The following is a 15,396-nucleotide window of genomic DNA, read 5'->3' as shown; positions in this document are numbered from 1 at the left end:
TTTTATTTATTTTTGTCGTTATTTACTTATAATGAAGCGCCAAAAAATTGGTGTAGGCATGTATATTTAAATACAGATATATACAAACAGTTAGAATACAGCGCTGCGGTCGGCAACAACTATACAGGGTGTTACAAAAAGGTACGGCCAAACTTGCAGGAAACATTCCCCACACACAAATAAAGAAAAGATGTTATGTGGACATGTGTCCGGAAACGCTTACTTTCCATGTTAGAGCTCATTTTATTACTTCTCTTCAAATCACATTAGTCATGGAATGGAAACACACAGCAACAGAACGTACCAGCGTGACTTCAAACACTTCGTTATAGGAAATGTTCAAAATGTCCTCCGTTAGCGAGGATACATGCATCCACCCTCCGTCGCACGGAATCCCTGATGCGCTGATGCAGCACTGGAGAATGGTGTATTGTATTACAGCCGTCCACAATACGAGCACGAAGAGTCTCTACATTTGGTTCCGGGGTTGCGTAGATAAGAGCTTTCAAATGCCTCCATAAATGAAAGTCAAGAGGGTTGCGGTCAGGAGAGCGTGGAGGCCACGGAATTGGTCCGCCTCTACCAATCCATCGGTCACCGAATCTGTTGTAGAGAAGCGTACGAACACTTCAACTGAAATGTGCAGGAGCTCCATCGTGCATGAACCACATGTTATGTCGTACTTGTAAAGGCACTTGTTCTAACAGCACAGGTAGAGTATCCCGTACGAAATCATGATAACGTGCTCCATTGAGCGTAGGTGGAAGAACATGGGGCCCAATCGAGACATCACCAACAATGCCTGCCCAAACGTTCACAGAAAATCTGTGTCGATGACGTGATTGCACAATTGCGTGCGGATTCTCGTCAGCCCATACGTATTGATTGTGAAAATTTACAATTTGATCACGTTGGAATGAAGCCTCATCCGTAAAGAGAACATTTGCACTGAAATGAGGATTGACACATTGTGGGATGAACCATTCGCAGAAGTGTACCCGTGGAGGCCAATCAGCTGCTGATAGTGCCTTCACACGCTGTACACGGTACGGAAACAACTGGTTCTCCCGTAGCACTCTCCATACAGTGACGTGGTCAACGTTACCTTTTACAGTAGCAACTTCTCTGACGCTGACATTAGGGTTATCGTCAACTGCACGAAGAATTGCTTCGTCCATTGCAGGTGTCCTCGACGTTCTGGGTCTTCCCCAGTCGTGAGTCATAGGCTGGAATGTTCCGTGCTCCCTTGGACGCCGATCAATTGTTTCGAACGTCTTCCTGTCGGGACACCTTCGTTCTGGAAATCTGTCTCGATACAAACGTGCCGCGCCACGGCTATGGCCCCGTGCTAGTCCATACATCAATTGGAATTCTTCCAACTCCGCATTTGTAAACATGGCCCTGACTGCTAAACCAAGTTCGTGATGAACACTAACCTATTGATGCTACGTACTGATGTGCTCGATGCTAGTACTGTAGAGCAATGAGTCGCATGTCAACACAAGCACCGTAGTCAACATTACCTTCCTTCACTTGGGCCAACTGGCGGTGAATCGAGGAAGTACAGAACATACTGACGAAACTAAAATGAGCTCTAACATAGAAATTAAGCGTTTATTTGTGTGTGAGGAATGTTTCCTGAAAGTTTGGGCGTACCTTTTTGTAACACTCTGTGTAATACTACACTCCTGGAAAATGAAATAAGAACACCGTGAATTCATTGTCCCAGGAAGGGGAAACTTTATTGACACATTCCTGGGGTCAGATACATCACACGATCACACTGACAGAACCACAGGCACATAGACACAGGCAACAGAGCATGCACAATGTCGGCACTAGTACAGTGTATATCCACCTTTCGCAGCAATGCAGGCTGCTATTCTCCCATGGAGACGATCGTAGAGATGCTGGATGTAGTCCTGTGGAACGGCTTGCCATGCCATTTCCACCTGGCGCCTCAGTTGGACCGGCGTTCGTGCTGAACGTGCAGACCGCGTGAGACGACGCTTCATCCAGTCCCAAACACGCTCAATGGGGGACAGATCCGGAGATCTTGCTGGCCAGGGTAGTTGACTTACACCTTCTAGAGCACGTTGGGTGGCACGGGATACATGCGGACGTGCATTGTCCTGTTGGAACAGCAAGTTCCCTTGCCGGTCTAGGAATGGTAGAACGATGGGTTCGATGACGGTTTGGATGTACCGTGCACTATTCAGTGTCCCCTCGACGATCACCAGTGGTGTACGGCCAGTGTAGGAGATCGCTCCCCACACCATGATGCCGGGTGTTGGCCCTGTGTGCCTCGGTCGTATGCAGTCCTGATTATGGCGCTCACCTGCACGGCGCCAAACACGCATACGACCATCATTGGCACCAAGGCAGAAGCGACTCTCATCGCTGAAGACGACACGTCTCCATTCGTCCCTCCATTCACGCCTGTCGCGACACCACTGGAGGCGGGCTGCACGATGTTGGGGCGTGAGCGGAAGACGGCCTAACGGTGTGCGGGACCGTAGCCCAGCTTCATGGAGACGGTTGCGAATGGTCCTCGCCGATACCCCAGGAGCAACAGTGTCCCTAATTTGCTGGGAAGTGGCGAAGCGGTCCCCTACGGCACTGCGTAGGATCCTACGGTCTTGGCGTGCATCCGTGCGTCGCTGCGGTCCGGTCCCAGGTCGACGGGCACGTGCACCTTCCGCCGACTACTGGCGACAACATCGATGTACTGTGGAGACCTCACGCCCCACGTGTTGAGCAATTCGGCGGTACGTCCACCCGGCCTCCCGCATGGCCACTATACGCCCTCGCTCAAAGTCCGTCAACTGCACATACGGTTCACGTCCACGCTGTCGCGGCATGCTACCAGTGTTAAAGACAGCGATGGAGCTCCGTATGCCACGGCAAACTGGCTGACACTGCCGGCGGCGGTGCACAAATGCTGCGCAGCTAGCGCCATTCGACGGCCAACACCGCGGTTCCTGGTGTGTCCGCTGTGACGTGCGTGTGATCATTGCTTGTACAGCCCTCTCGCAGTGTCAGGAGCAAGTATGGTGGGTCTGACACACCGGTGTCAATGTGTTCTTTTTTCCATTTCCAGGAGTGTAGCTATACCCTGCGAACCTCGATCCGCCTCTGGAAATCTTTACATGTTATAGCTGACCCGGCAAACGTTGTTTTGCCATATAAATTATCTCTAGTCTTTAAGAACAATGTATAAGTGTAACACAATGTATACGTGTAACACAATAGCCGTTGTTGGCGGGAGCTCGTGACACAAACAATAATAATGGCCGAAAACTGTGTAGGGAGTGAGAAAAGGCTTAAGGGGAAGTCCGGCAGTGTCGGCCACTATTAGTTGTAGCGTTTCTACGGTAGATGGTGCGGTTTAACAATTGCAGCCGATACACAGCTCGTCCATGAGCATACAAACATGGCGGCAATTTCGTGTCGAAACGTGTTCGCCAGCATTATGAATAAGGCCAAGTGCACACGCATCGATTTTTATCGTACGTAGAAATATTGTACGATTAAATTCTTTTAGAGGAAACAAAGGAGAGCATAGGAACTTCTTTGTTCCACTTCTTTGTTGATCGTACGATGAAAATCCACGCGTGTGCGCTAGGCCTAAATGTCGGTTTGGCGAATGACTTGTGCAACCTAGTTAAACTTCGCGGTCTAGTTACGTCGATTCGACGAGGGATATTCGAGTTGTTGCTTTTGGTACGTTTTCTTCAATTACCTATCTATCGAATAGTGAAAGACTGTCACCGGTAGACACCTACCAGGGATAACTGATCAAGTGATAATTGATCAGTTGTCGAGTGGGGTTGAAAATTATTAAATTACTAAAATCGCTATTAAAAATAACGGTTGGTGGTAGAAGGGTGAAAATTTAGATTTGCGTGTATTTTTTAATGCCACATCATAAAAGAATAAAAATAAAAAGTTCTGTCCAAAAAATAAGAAAAACATTTTTGGGGTGGACCACTCTTATCACTTAGGGGTATGAAAAACATATTACGACCGATTCTCAGACCTACCAAATACACATCTAAAATTTCATCACAATCGATGGAGCCGTTTCGGAGGAGTATGGCAACTAACACTGGCGCACGAGAGTTTTATATACAACGATAAGGATGACAAGTGTCTGGCGCAGTTGTAAGATCGGTTATTGCTGCTACAATGGCAGGTTATCAAGATTTAAGTGAGTCTGAACGCGGTTTCGTAGCCGGCGCACGAGCGGTAAAACACAGCATCTCCGAGGTAGCGATGATGTGGCGATTTTCCCTTACGGCCATTTCACGAATGCACCGTGAATATCAGGAATCGGCTAGAACATCAAACCTCCGACATCGCAGTGGACGGAAAAAGATCCTTCAAGAATGGGACCAACGACGGTTGAGGAGAATCGTTCAACGTGACAGAAGGGCAACCCTTCCGCAAAATGCTGGGCCATCAACAACTAATAAAGTTAGTACTGGCAGTATTCTCCACTATTGGTGCTGTTCCTGCTGCTGCCACAACAAGAATGATAATAATAATAATAATAATAATAATAATAATAATAAACACCAGATATTACAGCAAGCATATTATTAAAGATCCCAATACCACAACAGATGTATGCAGACTTTGCAAACAACAAATAGAAACAGTAGATCACCACATCACAAGCGGATGTACAATACTAGCAAATACAGAATACACCAGAAGACATGACAATGTAGCAAAAATAATACATCAACAACTTGCCATAGAACATAAACTAATAAAACGACACTTTCCCACATACAAGTATGCACCACAAAATGTACTGGAGAATGATGAATACAAATTATACTGGAACAGAACCATTATAACAGATAAAACAACACCACATAACAAACCTGACATCATACTCATCAATAAAAAGAAGAAATTAACATAACTAATCGAAATATCCATGCCCAATACAACAAATATACAGAAGAAAACAGGAGAAAAAAATTGAAAAATACATCCAACTGGCTGAGGAAGTCAAGAACATGTGGCATCAGGATAAAGTTGACATTATACCAATTATACTATCAACTACAGGAGTCATACCACACAATATCCACCAGTAAATCAGCGCAATACAGCTACATCCAAACGTATATATACAACTACAGAAATCTGTAATTATTGATACATGTTCAATTACCCGAATTTTCCTAAATGCAATGTAACATATACCGTACAGTTAAAAGGAAGTCACGCTTGATCAAGGTCCGCGTCACTTTCCATTTTTAACCAGGCATAATGTCTGAGAAAGCAAAGAAATAATAATAATAATCGTGGTGGTGGTGGCTAGAACGAAATATGCTCCTATCATAGCGCAAAAAAGGCGAGTATGTCCTGGACAGAGTTAGGGATTAAAACAAGGGAACTAGCTTTTCGACTTATTCGCCAGTTTCAAAGACATTTAAATCAGAACATCGTGACACATTACGCTTTTTGTACGAGAGTTGGAACTTAGTGGCACAAATTTATTCACAAGCGATACAAAAGAGTTACATGTTTGCACCTGTTACTGTCCTTCAAAGTAGTCACCATTGCTGTTTAGAACCCGTTGCGAGCGATGTGGAAGGCGTAGTATACCGTTAGCAGAGCCTGTTCTGTTGATGGTGCGAATGGAGCGGTCTACTGCCTGTCAGATCTCCGGAACAGTTCTGAAGCGAATGCCACAAAGCGGTTCCTTCATCCTCGGAATCAAATCAAAGTCACAAGGACTTAAGTGCGTGGAGTATCAACCGAACAGAGCAGCCGCAGCTTGCGCTGTATGCGCCCGCGCGTTGTATTGCAAAATGATGGGTGAGTTGGCTTAACAATCCAAAGCAACCTGAAATGGGACACACGTATTGACTCCCTAGCAACTAAGTTGTGAAAAAATATATTTGTAATCAGTACTATTAACAAGTTCTGTAGAGACGCTGTAGTCCTAAAGACTGCATACCATGCTCTTTTCTCCTCTCACGTGAACTATGGTATTGAAATTTGGGGGGCAACAACCAAAGCTAATCTAGATAAGCTACTCATTCTTCAAAAAAGGGGTGTGAGAATAATCTGTGGAGCAAAATATAGGGAATCTTGTTGCAACTTGTTTCCAAAAACAGAGGTGTTAACTGTTATAAACACATACATTCTAAAAGCCGTATTGCTTGTGAAAAGACTGCTCCCAAACACTTATTCAGATTTCCACCAGTAATATACTAGAAATAAAGAAAGATTTGACATTGGCAGCCACAGAACAGCACTTTACGAAAAGAGGCCTCAGTACGCAAGTATAAAATTAGCTAATGCACTGCCTAGTGCAGTCATGGCTCTTCCTACAATTAAACTGAAATATCAGCCTAAGAAAGTTTTAGTAAAACACCCTTTCTACACATTAGAAGAATAGCATACTTATATGAAGAACATCAAATGCTTTGTGAAATTATGTGAATAGAAATCAGTTAACATCTTATTGCAATTTTGTTGTAAATTAATGACGTATTCAGAAGAATGTGTCTTGTGTATTGTGCGAATAACTTTAATCATTACTGTTTCTTTGTACATGTGCAGTGTACCATTCGATGTTGAATAAAGCTATTATTATTATTATTATTATTATTATTATTATTAAAGTATCGCCGCTTCTTTCGCAAAGCTGGTCGCAGGTGATGCTCCAGAGCCCCAGTATGGTGACAGTTATGGCGATTCTCGTGTACGACTGTGATGGTGTTATCCTAACGCATTACGTTCCTCCACGGCAGACCGTCAGTGCACAGTATTACAGCTCGTTTTTGGAGCATAGTTGCCACTATTCAAGTTCCAAGCCTCGTACTTGTTAGCATTACAACCCATGTCATGTAATACAATGGATCGTGTCAAGTAAAGTAACATAATACATAGTGTCATCACCCCCCCTCCCCCCCCCCCTCATCCACCAGGAACAAATCCACATCAGAAATCTTATCACCCCAGAAAATCATTTTTTCAGCTATTACATGTATGCTCTTCAGCCATATGATATTATACAGTAGACTGTTTACCATGGCTAGCGAATCTTCTAGATTTCGGGCATAGGATCATGGACTTTGGCCCATAAATTGCAAAATGCAGGTGTGCCAAGACCTTTCGCAAAGAGAGCACTCTGAGCTGGGGAAGTATGGTCAGTTTGCAAAAAAAGTGCGAGTATGTCAAGATGTTTTGTTTTAAGTATCTTTGAAACTGCCAGATAAATCGAAAAACTAGTTCCCTTTCCTTACATCCCTAACTCTGCACACGACATACTCGCCTTTTGTTGTGCTATGGCAGGAGCATTTTTCATTCTTGCTCCGAAGTTTTACTGTACCATAACTTTGACATTAGATCGCCATAGCTTGGCAATCTGTGTAGATTTTTGCTAACACAGGCGACAGCTGATCTGGTATAGGTTTTATATTGCCTTTCGAACTGTTAATTACATGTACAGGGTGTTTCAAAAAGGACTCTACGACTTTGAAAATTCATATAAATTAATTCATAGTATTACGGTATGTTGATAATTTTTACTTGTGGACCGTCTGACAGCAACTGAATAAAACACAATTTTAGTGCCATACGCGTTTCGCCTTTATCAGCACAGGCTCCCTACTACATTTAATAAAGGAAATGATAACATAAAACAAAAAGACTCTTCCCCCCTCCCCCACACACACACATAAGCAGAACCAAAAAACATAACACACCATAACACACACACACACACACACACACACAACAAAATTATATCACACCAAAACACACACACATACACACACACACACACACACACACACACAAACGCTCACACAAATGCATACACGAACAGATCACAGATACTTCAATAATTACACTCGAAAGATGGCAATAACATTCGATCTTTGGCAAAAGCATTTGACAGTCGGCAATAGAAACAAAAACATTGCATTGAAACAAGCGTTCAGTTCATAGTGCTGTGGAATGTGGGAAAAAACAGCAAATTGGCAGTCATAAGAAGAACAACACCAAAAATGCAACGGGGGCGTAATATGTAAGAAATTGTCCACGCAACCTGTAAGTACAGTTCAAAACTTTACTACTTAATAGGAAATACCAACCACCAGAACTGTTTATAACCTATATGCACAGTGACAAAAATGTAAATTAAATAGCTAACATATGTACATATTCCAGGCCATTGATGATGCCTTGCAGAAAATAAAAGCGAAACGCGTATGGCACTAAAATTGTGTTTTATTCAATTGCTGTCAGTCGGTCCATAAGTAAATATTATCAATATACCGCAACTGAGGAAGACAGGACTAAAAATGTTGAAGATGTTAATTCATAGTACCTACAAAGGTGAATGTAGAGTCAATTTGTAGGGAAATACATCAAGTCTTGTCTCACGTAGTTCTCTAGTGCCGAAACGCCTCGTAAGGAGCGCTAGCGGCAGTAGCGTTAAAGATGGCTGCCTTTACTGGAACTGAGTGTGCCAGCTGCGTGTTTTGGTTTGAAGAATCGAAGTCCGCAACAACAGTTCAGCGTATTTTCCGTACCAAGTACGCTAAAGATCCTCATAGTAGGCCTACAACTTACGAGTAGCATAAATGTTTTGTAGAAACAGGATGCTCGATAAGACATGGGAAATCATCAGGTCGTCCAAGCATGTCTTACTTTTTTCTACGAGAGAACCATCAATGGTATAGTGTGTACCTGGATACGTTACAGCAGTTTTTGATACCTCATATCGATGAGGATGACCAAAAACTGAATGTTTACTTCGTGCACCACCCCACTAACTGCCTGACGTCCAGAATTTTCTCGGTGACCGCTTTCCAAGTCAATGGATTGGCCGTGATGTGCCAGTTGCATAGGCCCACACCATTCGATTTTATTTATGGGGATTCATCAAGGATATCCTGTGCTGGCTTCTATACCTGAACTTACAGCAAGAATTTACGCCGCCACTGAGAAAGTTACACGTGCAATTTTACAGTAAGTTTGGGAAGAAATTGACTTCCCATGGGCTGTGTGCAGGATACTCAACGGAAACCACATACAACATCTTTAGTTTAAGGTAAAAAAAATTGATGTGTTTCCCTACAAAATAACACTAAATCCAGCTCTATATCTTGTTTCAATAAATTTATATCAATTTTTAAAATTGTGAAGTCCTTTCTGAAACTCCCTGTCTACCTTCTTACAACATTTCAGCTGATTCGCACAAGTTGGAAACACATAAGTGGAGCTCCTAAAAAACACACAAAAAGTTTTTTTTGGTACATAAAATCTGAATGAAACTAGTTTTGAAAGTAAGTTTAATTTTACCGTAAGAAATTTTTTATTTATTTCAATCATTTCAAACCGTTTCCGCACATTCAGTTCACGCAAGAATGATTCCTATGTGCTACATTTATCTCGAATTTAAACCTTTGTATGTCGGCAATGGATAAAGATTATTGAATAAAAAATTAGTTTCGGCCTTATCCATTTATGTACCGTACCTTAGCGCAAGGTGTTAACAAATTTGTATAAGTTTAAAGTAAAGAAGTGGCGCACTTCAGAAATCAGTCAGAATAACTTGTTTTTTGCACATAGGTCTATTTGACGTCAAATCCGAATGGTCCACATACAAATGGTACCATTAGCTGATCGTTAATTTCAGTCCCTTAACATTTGTTTTCAAAAAGAGTCAATATATTTGCACAATTTGCCAGGGCGCCAGTTCCAGTTCGTTGTTCAAACGTTGGTTAACATAGGGTAGCACAGCTACAGTAAGACAGATGTACAAATGACCATACGGATGGCCGCTGACTTGGGCTAGACCAAAAAGCTTTTAACTGCATGTTTTTAGCTCCGATAGGAACTCAGCATCAAGACCTCCCCCCCCCCCCCCCCCGGAACCTCGATTCTGCACGTGGCCTTCCCAAACATACACTACTGGCCGTTAAAATTGCTACACCACGAAGATGACGTGCTACAGACGCGAAATTTAACCGACAGGAAGAAGATGCTGTGATATGCAAATGATTACCTTTTCAGAACATTCACACAAGATTGGCGCCGGTGGCGACACCTACAACTTGCTGACATGAGCAAAGTTACCAACCGATTTCTCATACACAAACAGCAGTTGACCGGCGTTGCCTGGTGAAACGTTGTGATGTCTCGTGTAAGGAGGAGAAATGCGTACCATCACGTTTCCGACTTTGATGAAAGTCGGATTGTAGCCTATCGCGATTGCGGTTTATCACATCGCGACATTGCTGCTCGCGTTGGTCGAGGTCCAATGACTGTTAGCAGAATATGGAATCGGTGGGTTCAGGAGGGTAATATGGAACGCCGTGCTGGATCCTAACGGCCTCGTATCACTAGCAGTCGAGATGACAGGCATCTTATCCGCAGGGCTGTAACGGATCGTGCAGCTACGTCTCGATCCCTGAGTCAACAGATGGGGACGTTTGCAAGACAACAACCATCTGCACGAACATTTCGACGACGTTTGCAGCAGCATGGCCTATCAACTCGGAGACCACGGCTGCGGTTACCCTTGACGCTGCATCACAGACAGGAGCGCCTGCAATGGTGTGCTCTATGACGAACCTGGGTGCACGAATGGCAAAATGTCATTTTTAGGATGAATGCAGATTCTGTTTACTGCATCACGATGGTCGCATCCGTGTTTGGCGACATCGCAGTGAACGCACATTGGAAGCGTGTAGTCGTCATCGCCATATTGGCGTATCACCCGGCGTGATGGTATGGGGTGCCATTGATTACACGTCTCGGTCACCTCTTGTTCGCATTGACGGCACTTTGAACAGTGGACGTGACATTTCAGATGCGTTACTACCGAGACTCTATCCTTCATTCGATCCCAGCGAAACCCTACACTTCAGCAGGATAATGCACGACCGCATGTTGCAGGTTCTGTACGGGCCTCTATGGATACAGAAAACGTTCGACTGCTGCCCTGGCCAGCACACTCTCCAGATCTCTCACCAACTGAAAACCTCTGGTTAACGGTGGCCGAGCAACTGGCTCGTCACAATATGCCGGTCACTACTGTTGATGAACTGTGGTTTTGTGTTGAAGCTGCATGGGCAGCTGTACCTGTACACGCCATCCAAGCTCTGTTTGACTCAATGCCCAGGCGTATCAAGGCCGTTATTACGCCCAGAGGTGGCTGTTGTGGGTACTGATTTCTCAGGATCTATGCACCCAAATTGCGTGAAAATGTAATCACACGTCAGTTCTAGTATAATATATTTGTCCAATGAATACCCGTTTATCATCTGCATTTCTTCTTGGTGTAGCAATTTTAATGGCCAGTAGTGTATTTGAATAATCACAATAATGATAATGGCAGATATAAAAAGAATTTATAGGAGTACAAAACAGATGGTTTCCTATGTAACAAGATGGAGGGAAAGGGAAGTTAAGCAGACTGCACCAGCTAAGAGTACCGGGAAAGAGGGAAGGATGTATAAGGGTAACGAGTGCATATAGAGACAATGGTAATCACTATCATTGCTTTAGTAGATACATCGTTTAGTAGATACGTCAGCTTCTGCATCTGGAGACGTTGTTCAGTTGTCTATTATGAAGGGCTTATTTCAATAGTGGTACAAGTCCATTACCTTCACTTTTATGCTTATAATGCTTCTGAAATCCAAACAAACAGAAAGAAAAGTTCATCTCTAGCAAAAAGCCACATACTTTAATATTTCTGGTATCTCAACTGCAGATTTTTCAGCTCTCATTTAACTTTAGGACTCTGTATCTCAAAATGAACAAAAATGGACCTGTACCACTATTGAAAGAAGCCCTTCTTATTATAATGTATGGAGGTTATTCAAGAGTCGGGTTCCTGCTATTGAGAGGGATTTAGAGAAAGTGGCTAACGATGCCGACGGACAAAAAGGATTTTTCTCTGATGGGAGTGGGACTTTCTGTCATCTTGCTCAGACAAGAGCGTTAAGGCCTAAGAGAGACATGGGGAACAGTGTGTGCTCATAAGACAAAATTACAAAAGCCAGGGGGTACAGAAATCTCTACACTTGTCTGCAAGCAGCTTGGATAGTTGTGCATATGGCGGTGAAATGATCGGAGTCAAACATCGCAGACATAACGAATAGAGGCAGTCATAACCAGTTTCGTCGGCTGTGGGCTTTGTTGAGAAATACGAGGGTCGTTCAATATGTAATATCTCACTTTTTTTTTTAAAAAAAGGCCATTAATATACACAGACAAACGTCCTTGTTGATGCTTCACATTTGATGTTTGTTCTGTGTGACGGTGAAGTTTCGAACCGTTCTGGCAGATGGCAGAGCTGTAGTACAGCGTCAAAATGGCGCTCACATACGACTCACGTTACAAGCAGCGTACCGTTATTGAATTCTTGTGTGCAGAAAAAGATTAGATTAGATTAGATTAGATTAATACTAGTTCCATGGATCATGAATACGGTATTTCGTAATGATGTGGAACGAGTCAAATTTTCCAATATATGACATAATTAAGTTAATTTAACAACATACTTAAGTTAATATAACAACTTTTTCATTTTTTGTGTTTTTTATTTTTATTTTTTTTATTTTTATTTTTTTTAAATATTTTTTTGTTTTTTTTTATTTATATCTAAAAATTCCTCTATGGAGTAGAAGGAGTTGTCATTCAGAAATTCTTTTAATTTCTTCTTAAATACTTGTTGGTTATCTGTCAGATTTTTGATACTATTTGGTAAGTGACCAAAGACTTTAGTGCCAGTATAATTCACCCCTTTCTGTGCCAAAGTTAGATTTAATCTTGAATAGTGAAAATCATCCTTTCTCCTAGTATTGTAGTTATGCACACTGCTATTACTTTTGAATTGGGTTTGGTTGTTAATAACAAATTTCATAAGAGAGTATATATACTGAGAAGCTACTGTGAATATCCCTAGATCCTTAAATAAATGTCTGCAGGATGATCTTGGGTGGACTCCAGCTATTATTCTGATTACACGCTTTTGTGCAATAAATACTTTATTCCTCAGTGATGAATTACCCCAAAATATGATGCCATATGAAAGCAACGAGTGAAAATAGGCGTAGTAAGCTAATTTACTAAGATGTTTATCACCAAAATTTGCAATGACCCTTATTGCATAAGTAGCTGAACTCAAACGTTTCAGCAGATCATCAATGTGTTTCTTCCAATTTAATCTCTCATCAATGGACACGCCTAAAAATTTGGAATATTCTACCTTAGCTATAGGCTTCTGCTTAAGGTCTATATTTATTAATGGCGTCATACCATTCACTGTACGGAACTGTATGTACTGTGTCTTATCAAAATTCAGTGAGAGTCCGTTTACAAGGAACCACTTAGAAATTTTCTGAAAGACAGTATTGACAATTTCATCAGTTAATTCTTGTTTGTCAGGTGTGATTACTATACTTGTATCATCAGCAAAGAGAACTAACTTTGCCTCTTCATGAATATAGAATGGCAAGTCATTAATATATATTAAGAACAACAAAGGACCCAAGACTGACCCTTGTGGAACCCCATTCTTGATAGTTCCCCAGTTTGAGGAATGTGCTGATCTTTGCATATTATGAGAACTACTTATTTCAACTTTCTGCACTCTTCCAGTTAGGTACGAATTAAACCATTTGTGCACTGTCCCACTCATGCCACAATACTTGAGCTTGTCTAGCAGAATTTCATGAATGTGCTGATCTTTGCATATTATGAGAACTACTTATTTCAACTTTCTGCACTCTTCCAGTTAGGTACGAATTAAACCATTTGTGCACTGTCCCACTCATGCCACAATACTTGAGCTTGTCTAGCAGAATTTCATTATATACACAATCAAAAGCCTTTGAGAGATCACAAAAAATCCCAATGGGTGGTGTTCGGTTATTCAGATCAATCAAAATTTGATTGGTGAAAGCATATATGGCATTTTCTGTTGAAAAGCCTTTCTGGAAACCAAGAAACCGTGGTGAACATCCCTAAACGTTTGTGTGCAGTGTATGGCGATGCTGCAGTTGATAGGAGTACAGTAATGGGTAATGAAAGTTGAAGCCTCAGGAAATGCAGAAACAGAGCTCCACGGTCAGCCACGCTCGGGACGTCCTGTCACAGCCACTGCTCCAGACAGGCTGAGTCGTGCAGATGCCATTATTCGTGCAGACCGGCGCATCACAACTCGACAATTGGATCTACACTTGTCGGTCAGCATTGGAAGTGCATCTACAATGATAGAGACTTTCGGATATTCAAAGAGGTGCTTACAGTGCGTTCCACGAATGCTCACAGCAGACGACAAGATTCAAAGAAAGGTCACTTCATGTGAATTGTTGGAGCGTTTTGATACCGATGGAGAGACCTTTCTGTCACGGATCGTTACATGGTACGAAGGCTGGGTGCAGCACTTTACGCCGGAAACAAAAAGGCAATCCACGGAGAGGCAACATCCTCATTCACCACAAGAGACGAAAGTCGAGATAACCCCCTCTGCTGGAAATGTCACGGTGACAGTCTTCTGTGATTATGATGGAGTCATTCTCGTGGGTGTGATGCCAAGATGGTCAATCATCAATTCAGAGGCATACGTGAAAACTCTGAATAAAATCAAGAACCTTTTCTGACGTGTTCAATTGGACAATAATCCAATAGAAATCTTGCTCCAACACGATAATGCACGCCCACAGGCAAGTCTGAGAACCCGTGAACACATCGCCAAATTGGGTTGGACACCATTGCCTCATCCACGCTACAGTCCAGACCTGGCACCCTCGGACTTCGCTTGGAGATTCTCTACGGGGAACACACTCTGAAGATGACGAGAGCGTCAGTCGTGCAGTGAAAACATGGCTACACCTGTAGGACGAGCTTTCACCAGAAGGGAATACATGCTCTTCCACAACGTTGGCGTATGGCCACAGAACGTGATGGAATGTAGAAAAATAGATCATGGACAAGACATGTTGATGTATATTGTCACGAAATTCTGACTCCTAACAATGAACATGTTCTGAGAAAAAAAATTGGGGCATTACTTATTCAACCACCCTCGTACCTTGCAGGAAAATCTCACTGTAATCATTAATTCGAAGTGGAAGTGTTTGTACTAGTTTCTTTTTGAGGTCGAGACAGAAGAGCTTTTTATACTTTTCACAGCATGGTGAGATGCTGATGCCTCTTGCACACTGCAGTTACGTGCTCATTCCAGTTCAGATTTTCATCTAATATTACTCAAAGAGTCTTTACTGAGGAAGGGAAGTTGATATTTGTCCCATTTAGGATTAAAGATGATAAGGGTTTCCAATGTTTGGACTATGAGACTAGAATGACAAATCAGTACCACTTTGGTTTTGTATGTGTTGAGCT

At 42.5% G+C, this 15,396-nt stretch overlaps 1 protein-coding gene across 2 annotated transcripts in view; it reads right to left on the bottom strand.

Moving 5' to 3' along the window:
• The window catches only part of LOC126109410 (aminopeptidase N-like), a 282,593-nt gene that overhangs the window by 190,113 nt on the left and 77,084 nt on the right, over positions 1–15,396 (bottom strand). The window lies entirely within an intron of this gene.

This window comes from Schistocerca cancellata, chromosome 12 (assembly GCF_023864275.1).
Source record: "Schistocerca cancellata isolate TAMUIC-IGC-003103 chromosome 12, iqSchCanc2.1, whole genome shotgun sequence".
In the NCBI taxonomy this organism is placed as follows: domain Eukaryota; kingdom Metazoa; phylum Arthropoda; class Insecta; order Orthoptera; family Acrididae; genus Schistocerca; species Schistocerca cancellata.
Note: the sequence above shows the minus strand (reverse complement) of the source record. Positions and strands in the feature narration are given on the sequence as shown.